Source organism: Herpailurus yagouaroundi, unplaced genomic scaffold (assembly GCF_014898765.1).
Source record: "Herpailurus yagouaroundi ecotype Mexico unplaced genomic scaffold, PumYag 197, whole genome shotgun sequence".
Classification (NCBI taxonomy): Eukaryota; Metazoa; Chordata; class Mammalia; order Carnivora; family Felidae; genus Herpailurus; species Herpailurus yagouaroundi.
Genome location: NW_024412428.1, coordinates 10,628,076 through 10,647,290, shown reverse-complemented (window position 1 = coordinate 10,647,290; position 19,215 = coordinate 10,628,076). Strand labels below are relative to the sequence as shown.

General features: G+C 43.1%; 1 protein-coding gene across 5 annotated transcripts in view; it reads right to left on the bottom strand.

Moving 5' to 3' along the window:
• FRY (FRY microtubule binding protein) overlaps positions 1-19,215 on the bottom strand; it is a 447,912-nt gene that overhangs the window by 270,246 nt on the left and 158,451 nt on the right. The window lies entirely within an intron of this gene.

Below are 19,215 nucleotides of genomic sequence, written 5' to 3'. Positions count from 1 at the left end.
AGCCCTTCCTCTGAAACAAAAGCTTTAAAAAGAAGGATCTACCTCATGGAGCATCGCTGATTAAACCCTCAAAATGACCATCTGTTCCTGGTGCTACGTGGTTCAGACCCCCTGATCCGGCATTTCGAGGAGTGTGGTCTGAGCCCAGCAACGCTGAAGTGGAGAAACACATCCATTACCTTCTCCACCCATAAGCACAGTTCGAATGTGGTAGAAAATGTAACTGACGGCACAAGTAAATTTTGAAGGATAGAGAAAGTCTTGCAAGGCATGTTTTCAGAAAGGGTGGGGAAATCACCACCCTATTTTGACCAGACAGGCAGAGCTTTGTGTGGGAGGGTGGGGCTAGGAGAAACTGCCTGAATGATGGGAGGGGACAGTTTAACAAGCCGGTGGTGAGAGCAGTTCCAAATGCACGGCTCAGCTAAGAAGCCAGAGAAAGAATAATGATCTTTGCAGATGGTCATGGTGGGTGAGGTCACTCTGAGAAGCCCAGGGAAATAGAGGTGGAGGGTCAGGATTCTGATCCTCACAGTGTTAGTTACAGAGAAACCCAAGCTCCTGTCAGCCCTCACGCCACCAAGTACTGGCCACAGTGATCCACTCTGGTGTCTGAGCGATTCCCTTCTCATTTACAAGGGTACAGGTGACACTGTGTGATCTGCTATCTACAGAAGGAAGGTTGTTTCATGACCTCAAAGGAGATTCTGTAGATGAAAGGGTTCTTTATTCCCAGGGTGCCCATTTTATGATGCTCAGGGTTCCGGAAGTGTAAGGATCACACAAAGGGGCAGGAGGTCTCCTCTCAGCTCTTCCCTCTTAAAGAAACACACAAGCCACCTTCTAGCTATTGTGGAAGCAGGCTAGACTCTAGCTTTGGGTTAAGGACATACCAGCGTTGTCCTGCTCTTTAAGTGGCCATTTGCAAACTCCAGGAATGTGCCGGTGGTTTTCTTGTGCCTTATCCAAATGCCACTTAGGTCCTTCTGGATAAATACAGGATGGGTGGCAACGGTAGTCTGCCTGCTACTCCACCCTACCTCCAATTTTATTTTCCAGCTTCTTTGCTCTTCAAGAGAACTTTTTCTTATATCCTTTGTAATTTTTTCTTAAATTCACTTGGTCTATAAATTGTTATACCCTCATCTTTATATATCACTTTCACGTATATAATTTAAATTTTGTGTTCATTACAGCAATGCGCAGCAGGAGAGTAAGGGAAGGAGACGTGGACATGGGCCTTCTTTTAGACTTTTGGATACGATTTCGGGATATCTCTGATAGTAAGACACGGATTAGCAAGAAGGCTAAATCTGGAATGAACATAGTAATACTCTCTCCTTTGGCATTATATCTACACATACAGATGAGGACACTGAAATTTATGGGGATCCAATAGCTGGGACACGGCAGAGTGATGACAACAATAATGAAGATAATTGCTGGTTATGTGATAGAGCCAAGATCGGAACTCAGATCTGATGCTAGTCATGTCCAACAGAAGTATAACACAAGCCACATATGCAATTTAAAATTTTCTAGTATGTACATTTGTAATAACAAAACAGATGAGATTAAATTTAATATACTCTATTTAGCCAAATATACCCCAAATATGATCATTTTAGTATGTAATATATGTATGTGTGCATATATAATTATTAGTGGGACACTTAATTTTTTTTTCATTAAATATTTGAAATCTGGTGTATATTTTACAGCATATTTCAATTTGGACAACCACATTCCATGGGCTCAATAGCTACACATGGCTAGTGGGTCCTTTAGTGGACAGTGCCACTCTAGGGGGTTCTCAACTATTTTTAGACCCTTTTGGTCATCCAGCAGGGCCAATGGGTTGTAAATGAGAGAAATGTAAATGAGAAAAAATCCATGAGATTACAATGGAAACCAGTTATTTTGAAATACAGTTACCAAATTACCTTAAAAACCACAAAACTGTGGTATTGTAGATAATGCATTTCTTAGACAGATACCATATGTTTTCACTCTTATGTGGATCCTGAGAAACTTAACAGACGTCCATGGAGGAGGGGAAGAAAAAAAAAAAAAGGTTAGAGAGGGAGAGAGCCAAAGCAGAAGAGATTCTTAAAAAACTGAGAACAAACTGAGGGTTGATGTGGGGTGGGAGGGAGGGGAAAGTGGGTGATGGGCATGGAGGAGGGCACCTGTTGGGATGAGCACTGGGTGTTGTATGGAAACCAATTTGACAATAAATTTCATATTTAAAAAAATAAAAAATAAAAAAACAAGAAAACAGAAATAAAAAAATAAAAAATAAATTAAAAAAAGCAAAAAAAAGATAATGCATTTCTTTAATAACACCTAACATAACCTAGAGATAAGCCTAATAATTATAATAATCTTTAAATAAAATAAAAACATAACCAATATTGAAATCTAACTAAAGCAACTGTAGCGTAACAGAAAAAATCTGTGAGTTCAATTGGTAGTGAAGTCAAAGGTACCACTAATACTATTTTTGTTGCCTATATTTGTACTTGAAGAAAATAGTAAATTTCAGGTAGAGGTTAATGAGAAGCAAAATGTAATTTTTTTGCCCTCTTAGCCCTTGGATCCCCACAATCCTACCTGTGGATCTGCTCGAAAGCATGCACTCTAACCATTCATCTTTATTCTTCCCATGCACCACTCCTTCCAGAAGAGCTCAGTTTCAGGTGATTCTTGAAGATGGTCATAAATAATTGCTGCAAATTTGAGAAGCTTCTCATGCTTTTTCTCCCCATTTTCTTGATTCTACTTCTTTCCTTTCTCTTACTCTTTCTGCCATCCCCACCATGCTCTCCAGTATCTTATTCTACTCAACTGGGCATTCAATAAATGGTAACATGTATCACAAAGATTTTCCCAGAAGCTACGGGTGCAATACTCACCAAATAATTTGTTGCTGGGCTCTAGAACACCAGCTAATTACATGGGGCAGCTGGCTGGCTTAGTCAGTTAAGTGTCTGACTCTTAATATCTGCTCAGTTCATGATCTCATGGTGGTGAGATCGCACCGGGCTCTGCATTGAGCATGGAGCCTGCTTGAAATTCTCTCTCTCCTCTCTCTCTCTCTCTCTCTCTCTCTCTCTCTCTCTCTGTCCCTTGTCTTCTTGTGCTCTCTCTCTCAAAATAAAGAAATCAACTTAAAACAATATTTTTTTTAAAAAGAATACTAGCTAATTACAATCCTCACACTCTGACAAGTACCTGCAATATAACTCACATTTGTGTGTGATCTAAATTGCATGCTTGAGAATATGGAAAATATCATCCTCACAGGTTCAATAATGTCTCCTCTCCAAAGCTTATATGTATTGATAAGTTGATCAATGATATCCTAAATTCTTTTACTATCCAAATGGAAAGGAGGTAAGTTATGTTATTACATACACTTAAAAAAGTACTCTGATTTTCTTTTGAGAGAGAGATAAAGAGAGAGAGTGCATGAATGGGAGAGAGGGGCAGAGGGCGAGAGAGAGAGAGAGAGAGAGAGAGAGAGAGAGAGAGAGAGAGAAGAGAGAGAGAGAACCCCAAGCAGCTCCATGCTCAGTGCAGAGCCCAATGGAGGCTCATCCCACAACCCTGGGATCATGACCTGAGCCGAAATCAAGAGTTGGACACTCGGGGCGCCTGGGTGGCTCAGTTGGTTAAGCGTCCAACTCTTGGTTTCGGCTCAGGTCATGATCTCATCGTTCATGAGTTCGAGCCCCACGTCGGGCTCTGTGCTGACAGCATGGAGCCTGCCTGGGATTCTGTCTCCCTCTCTCTCTGTCCCTCCCCTGCTCTCTCTCTCTCTCTCAAAAATAAATAAATAAACATTAAAAAAAAGTTAAAAAAAAAAAAGAGTTGGACACTCAACTGACTGGGCCACCCAGGTGCCCCAATAGTATTCTGATCTTAATAGCTAATTTAATCTTTAAGATTTCACTTTGCTTTGAGGCATGGAACTCATTTGGTGGATCAAACCAGCATACTTTTCTAATAGAACCAGAAGGAACACATCAGTGTTCATCATATGGGGTGAGCACAGTTTCATAAAACTTGTGTCATATATATATATATATATAATGAATACATATATACATGTATATGAATACATGAATATACATATACATGTATATGAAGACATATGCATTATATGAATGAAAATGTACACATATGTGAATGCTGGGTTGTGATACAAAATATATATCTTATTGTAAGTCACGGTCAGAAAAGCTTGAAAATCTTATTTATACGTTGCTGATGGGAATGTAAAACAGTTTAGTTGCTACGGAAAAGTTGGACAGTTTCTCAAAAAATTAAAGACAGATTACCACACGAGCCCGTATTCCACTCTTGGGTTACAGATATACGTACATCCGTGTTCATAGAGGCACTATTCACTGTGACCAAAAGGTGGGGACAGCCCAAAAAGTCCACCAATGGGTGAATGAATAAATATACAAATTGTGGTAGGGCCACACAATGGAATATTCAGCCATAAGAAGGAATGAAATACTGATCCACACTACACGGACATACATTGAAAACATCATGCTAAGTGAAAGAAGCCTGACATAGAAGGTTGCATATTGTAGGATTTGATTTATAAAAAATATCCAGAATAGGAAAATCTATAGCAACAGAATGCAGACTGACTACTGCCAGGGGGTACAGAAAGAAGGAAATGGGGAGCATCTGCTTAATGGTTCGGGATTTTACTGTGGAGTGAGAGAATGTCTTAGAAGTAGATAGAGGTGGTTGTCCAACACTGTGAATGTATTAAATGCCCCTGTATGTCACTTTACCATGGTTGATTTTGTTACGTGGATGTCACTTCAAGAAATTATTGAAAGAAAAAAAGAAAGTCCGAATGCCCTAGCTCTAGAAGGCTTGTCATTAGGTCTGCTTGCCATTTGCATGGTGACTACTTGTGGCGCTGCTACATCTCCACCTAGTGGCCAAGGTGCCTTCTGTCTGGGCTCCAAGACTAAAAACGCCTGATTGCCAAAACAGCCACCTCACGTCAGAGGTAGTTCAATCAATATCTGAAGCAAGTCAAGGCCGGCACCTTCAACTGGGGTGTCTACTTCACAAGTGTCCAAATGATGCACAGCGATAACCTCCAACCACTTTGAACTTTGGGCAAGGAATGAGGATGGTTTCAGTCCTGGTCCTGAAATATTTCTCAAGAAGTCTCTCTGGGATTCATTTACCTGTCTTTAAACCAGGATCAGCATGCCCTACAGCAGGATGAGGGTTCATGTCAGATAGCACAAGGTATGCACCCAATGCTAGTTTCCTTCTTCTTCCTTCCTTGTTTCTGAAGATACTTCCTATGGACCAATGAACCCCAAACAAGAGGATTCGTGTCTCCAAGGGAGCTCTCCTGCCTCAGATTGTCAGTGGAAGAAACATAAAGACTGTGGGTGTCTGGAGCAAAGAGATATGGATCTGGAGGGTGCAAGCATAGAACACAGAATGGAAACAACACAACACAAGGCCAAGAGACAAAAGCAGCAGGGACCTGGTGAGTACCAGGTACATGACAGAATGGGGAGACAGAAAGAAAGGAGAGATCTAGCAGATATTCTAGTTATTGCCACAAATGTTGCCCCAATGGAGGGGGGAGAGAGAGAGAGAGAGAGAGAGAGACAGAGACAGAGACAGAGACAGATACCATCTGTATGTAAGTGGGCTCATAACATATTCTGTAAAAATTAAATGAAAAGCAGACTGAAGTGTGACATGTAATTACAAAAAACAAGAAAAGACAGGCACAAAGTCATGTGCTTTTCAAACGAGAAGGCCAAAGGTTATAAGCAAGTCAAAAGGTAAAAGAAAGAACTTGGACGGAAGGATCACGGAATTAATTAAAAATAAAATAGGGAGGGGGCACCTGGGTGGCTCAGTCGGATGAGCATTTGACTCTTGATTTCGGCTCAAGTCATGATCTCATGGTTCATGGGATGGAGCTCCATATTGGGCTCTGTGCTGATAGTGCGGAGCCTGCTTGGGATTCTCTCTCTCCTCTGTCTGTGCCCCTGCCACCCACCGATCTTGATCTTTCCCTCTCTCCCTCTCTCCCTCTCTCTTGCTCTCTCTCTCTCCCTCCCTCAAAATAAATAAATAAACATTAAAAAAAATAAAATAGGGAGGAGAAATTACCAGAGCAAAATGTACTGCTCCCATGTCAGAATATTCAGGATTTAAAGACAATTACATGAAGTGGTGTAATGTGGCACTGGGCAACTGCAGGAAACAAAATCAAAATACTCTTTTTACATACTTGTAGGAATGCTGACAAGGATCAGTGGGGTAGGTGATGAGCAGAAAAGAAAACCCTTCGGGCAGGTCTGGGGAGCACAGGCCCCCTCCCCAGGTGGGATCTCTTGCCCTGCAGCCTTGCTTCTTCTTCTCCACAGCCGTCCTGCTCCCCTCCTCCCATCCCATTCTCTGAGACGTCTCTGCTTCCTAGATGGCAGTGGATGTGAGTTCTCCCATTTTTCTATCACCAAATCCCCAAGACCACCTTCCTGCCCTATTACGATGGAGGAAACAACTTTTCTGACCCCATCTCTGCTCCTTTCCCAGGACCTCACTCCTTTGGTCTCTTGTATCTTAACCTTTTCCTTTCTGAGATCTTTCGTTCAACACCTCTCATCTGAAAAGCAAAAAATAAACAAAACAGAAACCTTCCTTTTATTGCACAATTCCTTCTAATGGCTACCTTAGCTTCCTGACTTCCCAATCATAGCCTTGTGTCTCAACATAGTTGCCCTTATACGCTACCTCCTTCCATTCCCCCTCAGTCCGGTCCGGTCGGTCTCCTGTGGCCACACTCCTACGAAGGTGACCAACAGCCTCCAATGAGCCAGTGGACACTTCTTAATCCTTAATCCTTAATCCTCTGCAAATTGGATGCTGCAGAACTGCAACCTCCTTCCTGAAACTTCTCTTTGCTTTCATGACCTGGTAATCTCCTGGCTTCCCAGGTCTTGCACAGTCAGCCCTGCCTCCCCTTTCTCCCAATTCTCTAGCCACCTTGCCCTCCTCCAGCTCAGGGTGAGGAGTACTGTTCCACCTGGCCACGGGCTCTTCTCCATTCTCTTGCCCTAGCTAAACCCTGCTTGTTCTTCCATCCACCCAAGTAGCACATCTTCAGAGAAGGCTTCCCTTGACAACCTTGTCTAATTCCAGGTCCACTGTTAAAATTTCTCCCAGCTACTTTTACTTGTATTTACTTATCACATGCAGTTACACATTGATGGTGTGAATTTTTGTCAATATGCTTTTCTCCGTCTTTGGACTGTCATCTCCACTGGGGCAGAGTCCATCTTTATTGTCTTCAGCATTTTACTCCTTGTGTCTTAGGATACTGGGTAAATGCGGTCAGCACAGCAATAATAGCACTCGGTATGTAATTTTTAAATGAGCAGCCATTTGGGTAAATGAACGAATGAACAAACATTCTGACCAATGGCAGGGAGTCAGAGCACATTAGTGACTTTACCCTGGTTCCTTCAGGGCTTTAATCTTCTCCATGCAGAAGCTGTTAGTAGTTTTTTAGGCTTTCCGATATCTGTTCGGACAAATCCCATTTGGGCCAAGAGAAGCATGAGGGAGAGTCAGCTGACAGCAAAGGGAGATGAAAAGCCAAGGGGGAAGTAAGCCAGATGACTCCCCATGTTCCCAGTGTTTCATTTCTTGTTTCCCTAATACCATCTCTGACCATGTCAGGTGCAAATGGGGCCCTTTCCAAGCAGTGGACTATGGACCTGGGGGTTGCAGGAGCTGTATGTGTAGGAGAGGCAAAGCATGGGAAGTAAGGGGAAGGGAAGACAAAAAGAAGCTTTGAAGACAGAATCAAAGTCCAGTGGACCTGGTAGAGGTGGGTTTTGGAAGTCATCAAGCCAAATTTACTCATCATATAGATGGAAAAGTCAAGCCTGAGTCCAAAGGGAATCACCCAAGGTCTCCACTGGTGGGAGAACTGGCTGGACTGAACCCAGTGCCCTCTCGCATACCACCAATGCCTGCTAAGGTGGAGAGCCAGGGCACTGGCCCTCTTACTTCGTGCATGATAAGGGAGAGACTTCTCATTGGACTATTTCACACCCATCCTGTTCAAAGCAGGGTTTTTCTTGCATCTAGACTGCTTGCATCTAGGCCATAGATTGCTTGCATCTAGGCCAGAAGACTGCTTGCATCTAGGCCATAACATCTCTAGTGAGATCCGAACACTCTTTCCTACTTAGGAATAATGGGAGATACTAGAAAGTCCCAGGCAGATGTCTGGCTAGGATTGAGTTTAATGTAAAGTTTTTAACCCTTATTGTTTGAACAATGCTGTTCAGAACCCATTGATTTGAAAGGTGACCAAAGGGACAGAGAATTCCTGGCTGCACTTGGTCAGCTAGGCTGGGGAAGTCTACTCTTCCTAATCCCACTCACTCTCCAACCTGCTTCCTTCCAGCTTGTCGGGAAAAGCGCATTGTGACTACCAGGGCCCAAACCCCATGGAACCTTCTGAGCCTCCCCCAACATGCCTCCCGGCAGCATTGGGCACTGCTGGCCAAGTTGCCTTTTTTGACATTTTGGTTTCACTTGGCTTCTGTGGCATCAGCCTCCTCTGTTCTCTTCCTACCTCTGTGTTTGATCTTACCGCCTTAAAGTCTCCTCCTCCAGGAGGAGTAGCTCGTAAGAGTAGCTCAGAGTGCCACATTGAGCCCCTTTTCTTCTCATATATAAATATTGCCTACTAATTTCATTTAACCCTTAGCTTCAACTGTTGTGTGATGTTTTCTAATTCCTATACGTCAGATCTTGCCGAGGTCCACATCCACACGTACCTCGTTACGCCTTTCATGGTCTGTCTCCACCTAGAAACCCTTCAGGTGCCCGAATCCAATGTGTCTAAATCTGAACTCACCACTGCCCTTTCTCAGTTTCCAGTTTCTCCACTATCACCTGAATGACACCACCATTTGCCAATTCACTCAAGTTAGAAAGCCGAATTTTCACCACCACCTGCCCTCCTCCCATGTGCAAGGCCCCAGAAAGCCCTGCCAATTCTCTCCCTTAACTGTTTCTTGTATCTGTCCGCTCATCTTCAATCCCACCGCCATTGTCTTAATTCAGGGACTTGTAATTCCTTGCCTGGCTCAAAGCTGTAGTCTTCTCAATGCATTGTCTCTACATACATGTAGTCTTTCTGCATACTGCTGCTAGATTGTTCAGTAGTTCTCGATCGCTCTGGGGACAGAGCTCAACCTTTAGCGGTCATCCTTGACCCTCTCCTACTTCTCCAACCTCATGCAACGTGTGCTTCAGCCAGATGGAACTGTCCATAAGTCCCCCAGACATCATGCAGCCCCGGGTTGTTATCCTCTGCACTGTGCATCCTGCTTGTTCTTCCCACTTTCTGCACCCGAACCCTCACCCATTCTCCTGAGAGGTTCTGAGGACTTCCCCAAAGTAAAATGCTCATCTGCCTCCAGGAGCACCTGTTACACAGTTGTGTAGTTATTAGGTGACTTGTCTGCCTCCCACTGAGGTGTGAGCTCCATGAAGGCCATGGAAGGATGCGCCCCTCATCTCTGAGTTGCCAGCATCTAGCATGGTGCCCAGAACATAATGGATTCTAAAAAGTGGCAGCTGAGGTTCATTTTTTGTGGATGAGCCCACGAGTAATGGATATGATAACATCCCTCTCAATACGTTAAATGCACAAACTACATTCCTTTGCTGTTCACCTGTCAAGTGATTTTCTCTAGAAATCTACAGAAACAATAGAAAGGGAACAATTCATTGTTTCATACAGGGTGATGGACATTGAGGAGGGCACCTGTTGGGATGAGCACTGGGTGTTGCATGGAAACCGATTTAACAAATTTCATATTAAAGAAATTGTTTCATACAAACCAAAGACTAAAAAAAAAATATCACATGACAATTTGGAATAGCCTGTTTTCATTAATATTCAATCAGATGTAAATTCTAGAGATTAATTTTGAAATCTTCAGCCATCACCACAAAATGTCCTTAAATGCCACAGGCTCAACCCATACAAACAGCAAGGCAGAAGAAGAATGCGATTCGTGAAATCTTATAATGTTCTGCAAATACCTGTCAATGACAGGACTTAATTTTACTGGAAGACACTTACCAGCTGATCATTCACAGAAGAGCAGTTCCAGCTGAGAAAGAGCACCACACGACTCACTGCGACTTTCTTTTCCACGAAGGAACCAAGAATTAATACACCTTCACCACGCGAAGGTCCACTAGGTGTTTGAATTTCACAGGTGCAGAAATTGAAGCATTTAACTAAGACGGTTATGGCCAAAGAATGAGTCCAAACACTGTTCTCATATTTGCAAACTTTCTTCTCAGGACCAACTGAAGTTATACTGGTGACATTTCAGTCTAACTATAAAGCAGTTATAGCTTTATTCATTTGCTCTTCTTGTCCCCCAAGTGTTCTGTTATTCTCTGAGGTCACTGGCATGTTGGTGGACAGCCATGGCCCCATTGGGCCGTTGGAACCACTCCAGCTGGACCAACAGCCCGGTCTCCCCAGCACAACTTCACCTTCACACACTCTGCTCCCCGCAGAGCGGCCTCTTAGAACCCGATACGTGGAAACACTCAGGAGCTTGAAAAACATTTGCTTGGTAACAGAAAAAAATTCCCAACATTTCTCAGGAAGCATAGTTGCCCAGAGATAGGCTACCGGGAGCTCAAGTAAGGCTGACCGTGCTTGAAAAGAAGACTGACCTCAGGAAGCAACCACACACCAGATTTTGCTTATTAAATTGTCTGCCACCAATGGGATTGCTCCCTCGGTAAACACAGGTGTGAGGAAACCCATAGAGAATCAGAGTTCTTACATCTCTAACTAGTTTAGCCCTTACTCAATTCCTGTGCTTTATTCGGAGCACGTGTCGGAGTGATTGCTAATAACAGACTGCCTAAGAGACTACCAAAGGTTTTTTAAATTAGGTAGATGAGGAACTCTCACACTCTCACACTTACGCATAAAAATGTATGTCTCAGGTGCTCTCCTGATTCATTAAATATACATATGTATGTTTATACATAATACACACGCGCACACACACGCGCACACACACACACACACACACCCCGGGACTAACTCTTCAGCCAGTTAAGAACATAGAATAAAAACACTTTTTTCTCATGTACTTTGAGTTAACAACAAAAACAGCAGCAATAACACAGGGCAAGTCTAGTGAAGAACCAATCTGATTTTCTGTTACACTTTCTGAAACACCAGCAATGAAGAATAAGTGCTATGGGGCGCCTGGGTGGCTCAGTCAGTGAAGTGTCTGCTTCGGCTCAGGTCATGATCTCACAGTTTGTGAGTTCGAGCCCCACGTCAGGCTCTGTGCTGACAGCTCGGAGCCCGGAGCCTGCTTTGGATTCTGTGTCTCCCTCTCTCTCTGCCTCTCTCCTGTGCTCTCTGTCTCTCAAAAATAAATAAACATAAAAAGATTAAAAAAAAAAAAAGAATAAGCAATAACTCCACTCCAGCCACAGGGGCCTCCTTGCCGTTCCTCGAAGAGGCCAAGCCCATGGCCTTTGCACATGCTCTTACTTCTGCCTTAACTCCTTCTCCCAAGATGTCCACGTGGTTTACTGCTTTTTTTTCAAGTCTCTGCCTGTCATCAAGATCTTCCCTGAGCATCCCACACAAGGTAAGAGTTCATTCCCCTGTCCTGTATCCTCCTTTTCTTGCTTTATTTTATTCGAAGCACGTGTCATTTTTTGAATAATACACATTTACATGCTCATCGTGTGTCTCTCATACCCACCAACATATAAGATCTGAGAGGGCAGGGATTATGTCTGTTTCATTCCCTACTTAAAAAAAAATTTTTTTTAAATGTTTATTTACTTTTGAGAGACAGAGAGAGAGAGAGAGAGAGAGAGAGAGAGAGAGAGAGAGAGAGAACATGAGTGGGGGAGGGGCAGGGAGCGAGGGAGACACAGGATCCGAAGCAGGCTCCAGGCTCCGAGCTGTCAGCACAGAGCCCGATGCGGAGCTCAAACTCACAAGCTGTGAGATCATGACCTGAGCCGAAGTCGGACGCTTAACCGACTGAGCCACCCAGGTGCCCCTGTTTTATTCCCTACTTTAATCCAAGTACCCAGAATAATGCTGGGTGCAACAAGATGGGTGTTCATGGAATACTGAATGCATAAGTAAAGGAATACATGAATATTGTTGCAGATTAACTTGCTGTATGCATGTCACAGACTATAACGTGCCCAAAGAGGAAGCAAAGGTGTCAAATAATATATCCACATCAAAAAATGCTCACAACGGTACCTCTCTGCTCACGAACCTTGACAAGATATGGTCCATGCAAAATTAAAGGTCAGGTTTGACTGTTTCTGAAAGTATTTCATTTTCCCTATTGATGTCAGCATGCCGCCACAGATGTGAGGCCACCATCACCTTGGGGTCGGTAGCTCAGTGGTGGTCTACGTTGATATGCCTGCTGGCTGAGTTGCTCAATTTCCAATTCTCTGAATTTGATTGAACTCTCCGTACACTGACCAGAAAGAAAGTCAGTCCGGTGCGCTGACAGCCCAGAGATTGGGGGGGGGGGGGCCTTTTACTGAAATAACAGGCGTGATGGCCCGTGACAAACACAGGAGCTGAGTGGGGGAGAGCAGGTGGGCCTGGGCAGCAAGCGGAGAACTGGTTGTGAAAGCCAAGGATGCCTGAGGGAAGAAGAGAGGCTGCCGCAGAGCTGCTCTGGGTGCATCCTGGCGGTGGGCCCACGCCACCTCGGGCTTCTGCCCGGGGCCTGCAAGGGCAGGTCTGGTCCCGTTTGAAGAATCTGAAGGCATCGCCATTGAGCCACGGCGCTGTAAAGCACACACATTCTGTTTTGCGAATGGTGTTCCCTCCGGTTAGGTGGAAAACAATTTCATTTCTCCACATTACAAGTGAACCTCTTTAAATGGACTTGACCTTTCAAAAATCATCAGACAGACAACTTGAAAGGCCTTTTGTGATAAATGTGGCACAAGCAGAGAAACATTTAAGGCTCGGGCTAGTGATACAGAAGTAGCAGTGGGCAGCTCGACTCCTGTTAGTATTTCTAATTAGAGCTCTGCTTTCTGTATGATGGCTAGGCCTTTAACTATGTGTAGCTAAGGGACATTATTGTTAGTTCTTGGACAACCACAGTACCGTTCTGATTTGTTAGACATTTTGATTATAATTTAGATGAAGGCAGATGCATCATACCCATGACACTGGAGGATAGAGTGAAGTTGGGGGCAGACCTATACCTAATAAATGACAGCCAGGATCTCTCCTGGAAATGACTAAAGAGTGGAATATGGGCCAAATCTAACATGTAATATTTTATTTATTTTATTCAAATAAGGCGATTATAATTTATATTAATATTATTTGTAATATTACCAATATTTTACTTTATTTATAACTGCAAAACTCTGTGCTTTGGCCACCCCTCCCCCCAAGTAGGACATCTCTCTTCTACGTTCATTCGCTTCAGAGCATATATCAATTTATAATTATGTATTTGTTCACTTGCTTATCAAAGCCTTCAAGGACATAATTTAAGCCTCAAAGAAGGTAGAGATAACATCTGCTTGTTTCCTTGCTGTGTTGCTGGTGCCTGTGCAACACCTACAATACACACAGGTGCTCAGACGCATCTACACAATGAATAACTAGGCGAATGCATGTTCCAGACAAAGGATGGAGGAAAATGGGACTTACAAACAAGTCATTGAAAGGTCTGGCATTTCTCTTTGACGACAAGTTCAATGCCAGCTAACAATGCGGGGGCTATCAAAGGTAATCTAGATGTCTAGAACATGGGATGTGCCCATCCTGCCTGATTCTTTCTGTGGAGTCACCTGCCTGCTTCTGAGTATTCCTATGTAAGAGGATATATGTTATGGACTGAATTATGCACCTCCTATTCCCATGTTGAAGCCCTAACCTCCAATACCTCAGGATGCCTACTGGATTTGGAGTAGGGTCTTTAAGGAGCCAATTAATTAAAATTTTTGTTTCTTACACTTATTTATTTTTGAGAGACAGAGACAGAGCACAAGTAAGGGAGGGGCAGAGAGAGAAGGAGACACAGAATCTGAAGCAGGTTCCAGGCTCTGAGCTGTCAGCACAGAGCCGAATGCGGGGCTTGAACTCACAAACCGCGAGATCATGACCTGAGCTGAAGTCGGACGCCCAACTGCCTGAGCCACCCAGGCAACCTGGAGCTAATTAATTTAAGTGGGATCACTAGTGCCTAATCCAATACGACTGGTGGTCTTTTAAGAAGAGATTAGGATAGGGGCGCCTGGGTGGCGCAGTCGGGTAAGCGTCCAACTTCAGCCAGGTCACGATCTCGCGGTCCGTGAGTTCGAGCCCCGCGCCGGGCTCTGGGCTGATGGCTCAGAGCCTGGAGCCTGTTTCCGATTCTGTGTCTCCCTCTCTCTCTGCCCCTCGCCCGTTCATGCTCTGTCTCTCTCTGTCCCAAAAATAAATAAACGTTGAAAAAAAAAAAAAGAAGAGATTAGGATACAGACACACAGGAAGAAAAGATGATGTGAACACACGGAAGGCAGCCATCTGCAAGCCAACGAGAGAGGCTTTAAAGAAGCCAGCCTTGTTCACACCTTGATCTTGGACTTCTAGCCTTCAGAACTCTAAGCCAACTTCTGTTGTTTACCCTGCCCTGTCTGCGGTACTTTATTAGAGAAGCCCCCGCAAACTAATACTTCTCAGGGACTGCCTAACCGAGTAAGGATGTATGACTTTAAAATGAGGGGAATTAAGAGGGCAATGAACACTTTCTTCAAATACCTAAGCAACTCTCACATAGAAGAAAATGCAAGGGAAAATTTTCTGACAAAAAGAGACAAATTTTCTGACAAAAAGGAATGAATGAGCACGCCAATATACAATTTACTTATTTACTGAATTTATTGTTTATTGGCTGACTCCTCTGGCAAGAGGTAAGCTCCACGAAGACAAGCACATAGTAGGTACTCAATAAGTATGCTGAGTAAATGAATTTCTTCTGGAGGTTCTGAGTTTCCTGTCACTGAAGGTATTGGGACAGAAGCCAGACACACCCTTTATGAGGATACTACTGAAAAGTTTCTTGCAGAGGACACAGGGTCAGGCTACTCCAGGGCCCTTTTTCAAAGCTGAAATTTTATTAATCTGATTCTATTACCGATGAGTGAAATACAGGTACTCCTCACAGTAAAGGTCCACCTTTAAACATCTGTCTCCACATACAGATTCTAGTCCAAAGTATCAGGACCATACAACTTACATTTTACATTTCTTCAACCTGAAGGCGTTATCCACCCATGGTGTCGCCCAATACAAGATAAAAAATAAATTCTAAGTATAGTTACTAGAGGTTGTTTTCTGAAAGCTCATTTGGTTGTTTTTTTCAAAGTAGAAAGACATTTTTGTTTCTTAAATCTGTTTAATTTAGAGCATGAGCTCCACCAGCAGAAGACTGTGGAATATTAATAAATGCCTAATGAAGATTAATAATATTACAAATTATCATCTTCTTCTTATCCTCCCAAGAGCAGCGGCAGATGGTGAATTCTGGCTGTGCCTGTGGCTGCCCATAGATCTTTCAAGAAGCCAGCATTCAAAGAACAGAGTGAAACTCACGAGAATCTCATGAATTTTGCCGTTGTTCCAAAGGTTCTTTTGGCACAGACTCTGCTCTAGCAGATGAGCCTGTATACTCTGAATCACAGTAATCCAGTTAAAAAAAAAAATAACCAGACAATCTCACAGAGATTTTGAAAAATGGACCCGTCCTTGAATACAAAGGAGGAGGGGGACAGGACACCCTCCTACTTCCATTCCACTGAGGAATCTGAGTCCTACCGTCAAGATCTTGGGCCTTTCGCGTAGCTCAGAAATACCGAGCATTATGATGTGCAGGTAACTGAAAAGCACAAACATTTTCAGTCAATAAGATTTTTGTTTCATAATTCATTTTGGCAGATGTTTAACATTTGCCTGCTCCCGTAAACTTTACTTCCAACTTGCTAAAAGTCTGCCATGTGCCAAGAGCAATACTGCATATAGAGCCAAGATGGCAACTTCTGCAACCCAACATACGTCTAGGTTTGCGGTACCTACGCTTTCATGTTTGTTTGTGTTCTAGCTGTACCTCCAAAATATTTATTTTCATAAGGAATCTTAACACGCTAAATGGAACCAAGGAATGATTAACACTGAATTGCAACCACGTTAAAAAAAAAAAAGATCCCATGAAGGAGACGGTCAAACATGTTTACAATCCCACGTAGCAGTGATCGGTACTGAAAGTTAAACTGTATTGAAAGAATCCTACAAGTCAAATTTCCCACCTGACTCCCACAGCCCTCTGTGTCAGCATGAAGGCACTGGGAGAAGTACACTGATGACAAAAGGGAGGCGATTAGACTCGGGCTCTCTGTTCCATCCCCGTCTTCATCACTGGAAAAGCAGAGCTTGTGCGAGGCAGCACTGGTTCCATATAAAATATTACTTGAGGCTCTGGGGTCTCAAGTAATGTTTGCTATTCTGTCCAGTGCTTCACAAACTGTTCCATGGATCAGTAAAAAAAAAAAAAATTTTGATGTTTTATTTACTTTTGGGAGAGAGAGAGAGAGAGAGAGAAAATGAATGAGTGGGGGAGGGGCAGAGAGAGAGGGAGACACAGAATCCCAAGCAGGCTCCAGGCTCCGAGCTGTCAGTACAGAGCCCGATGCGGGGCTTGAACCCAAGAGCTATGAGATCGTGACCTGAGCTGAAGTCGGATGCTCAACCGACTGAGCCAGCCAGGCACCCCGATTGCTGTTTTTTTTTGTTTTTTGTTTTTAACACTTATTTATTTTTGAGGGAGAAAGAGGAGACAGAGCACAGAGCATGAGTGGGGGAGGGGCAAAGAGAGAGAGAGAGAGAGGGAGACACAGAATCCGAAGCAGGCTCCAGGCTCCGAGCCGTCAGCACAGAGCCCAATGCGGGGCTCGAACCCAAGAACTATGAGATCGTGACCTGAGCTGAAGTTGGATGCTTAACCAACTAAGCCACCCAGGCGCCCCTCCATGAATCATTTTTTAAGTGGGGGCTGGAGGAAAGGGTTATCGTGGAATATTACAAAGCCTTGAGGCAGTGCTGGCATGGGGGAAACTGCACCAGATTTGGAATTGGAAGATCTGTGTTCCAGTCCAACCTCATCAATTAGCCAATTGGTGACCCTGAGCAAGTCATTTGATTTCCCCATTCTTCAGGTTCCTGCTGATATAAACATAGGAACATTAATAATACCTGCCACTGGATGTGTTAATTAACTATGGGGGGGAGCCTTTCCACAATGTGTATGTCTATCGAATCACCACAATGCACACTTTAACCATTTTACAATTTTGCATGTCAATTATACCTCAGGAAAGCAGAAATAAAAAAATGCATACCACTTAGGACTGTAATAAAGATAGGAAGAGATAGCATATGCGCATAGCACGTAATAGGCATCATAATAATATTCATAGCATAGTTATGCTACTAATTGTATTTTGAGATTGCTATGTGCCAGCACTTTTCACGCATCACCTTACTTATTTCTTGTGATAACTCCATGAGTTTGGTATATTGTCCCTGTTTTATAGACGAAGAAACTGAAGTTTAGACAACCCAAGGTCACTCAGGTAATAAACGCTTGCTTGGCTGATGAGATGTAATTTTTATGAGCGTCTCATAGTTCTGTGACTGAACACAAATTGCACCTAACCTTCAAGGGAGGGAATATCTTATTTCAATCTAATAAGAGACCTAGGAACTTGCCCCTATTTTAGAGATGGGAAAACTGAGGTTCATCGAGGGTAAGTTATTGCCTAAGGTGGCATAGCTGTCAGTGAAACTGATGCCAAAGCAGGGACAGCTAAGCATGCAGTCTTCCTCTGACTTTGTGTTCTAATCTACTTAAACATTAGTTAACTGAAGGCAGGCCATTAAAAAAAAAAAACTATAATAAAATGAAATAACAATAAACGTTAACATTTTCTCTTTTCTCATTCTTGCTTTTGCTTTTGGATACTTACTTAACATAACTGCTAAGCATTCAATCCAAAATCTAACCACGAGCATTTGATTTTCACTGACACAAATGTCTAACGGGAGTATTTGTTTCAAGATGTAATCTACAGTTAACATCGGATCCTTAAAAGTAATTTTGGTCAAAACTAAATAATTGGTCTGGTCCTTACTCTGTCAACCAACTTTCTTTCCATTTTTCCCCAACAGGCAAATTTCTCCTTCTACCCACCATCACCACGACCGCTGACCTCTCCCTGTCTTTATCCTGGCCACTCCCCTGAGGCCTCCCTCCCACACATATCTACCAAGGTCACTGCCACCTCCAAACATCTGCTACATTCTTCTCCCTTTGCCTAAGATGTGGTCCTGTCCATCAGCTCCAATTCTGTCCACCACGTCGCATGGTGCTCTGGCCCTCCCGTTCTTGACCACTCATGGCCTTCTCCGCTCTGGTCTCTTACTGTAGGTCACGACACCCCTATTCCACATGATACTTGATTATTAGCTTTCATGGTTCTAGATGTGCAGCCCATCTCTCCAGATGGACAATAATGTCCCTGGGGATAGACCATCTTTATTGTTTTTCTCTATCATTCACAAGAAGCTGTCAATAGTTTTGTAACAATGAAGAGTATATATATATATATATATATATACACACACACACACATATACGTATATACGTGTATATATTTATTTTTTTTAAAGGAAAACACCACAGAGTTTGTAAATGCTGCTAGAATCTCCTTTCTTACATATTATGTTTCAAAAATTAACAGATAAAGAAAGATGGCTTGCTCTAACTTGGCACAGATCGTTGACTGTTTTATCATTTTTTACAGTCCAGAATTTAATACCTTAATAGTGTTATCTTAACAATGAAGTTTGATAAAAAGTGGCATGTGTATTACTAAGGAAAGCAAGGTCAATTCTCTTGAAAATAAGGTAGATATTCATCAGCCTGTATTCATTCAACAGATAGCTGCTGAGCACCAATTAATTGTGTAACTCCGTGTTGGACCTTCCAGGTACAGTGAGACATGGACTTGACCCTCAATAGGCTTATCGTCTAG